A 285-nucleotide genomic window follows, 5' to 3' on the forward strand; every position below is an offset into this window, starting at 1 on the left:
ATATATATATATATATATAGATATGTATGCATGTATATATATATGCAGATATATGTATATAGATATGTATGCATGCATGTATATATAAATGTATGCATAGACATATATGTGTGCATGCGTGTGTATATATATGCATATACATATATGTGTGCATGCGTGTATGTGTGAAAAAAAATATAAGTATAAATATATAATTATGCATTCATATATATATATGTGTATGTATGCATGCATGTATAGATATATATGTATGCATGCATGTATATGGGGAGATTTATATATATA

The 285-nt window shown here is 23.9% G+C and overlaps 1 protein-coding gene across 2 annotated transcripts in view; it reads right to left on the minus strand.

Annotated features, from left to right (window-relative positions):
- LOC106872494 (SLIT-ROBO Rho GTPase-activating protein 1-like) overlaps nt 1-285 on the minus strand; it is a 518,762-nt gene that overhangs the window by 517,218 nt on the left and 1,259 nt on the right. The window lies entirely within an intron of this gene.

The sequence above is a fragment of the Octopus bimaculoides genome, chromosome 4 (genome assembly GCF_001194135.2).
Source record: "Octopus bimaculoides isolate UCB-OBI-ISO-001 chromosome 4, ASM119413v2, whole genome shotgun sequence".
Lineage (NCBI taxonomy): Eukaryota > Metazoa > Mollusca > Cephalopoda > Octopoda > Octopodidae > Octopus > Octopus bimaculoides.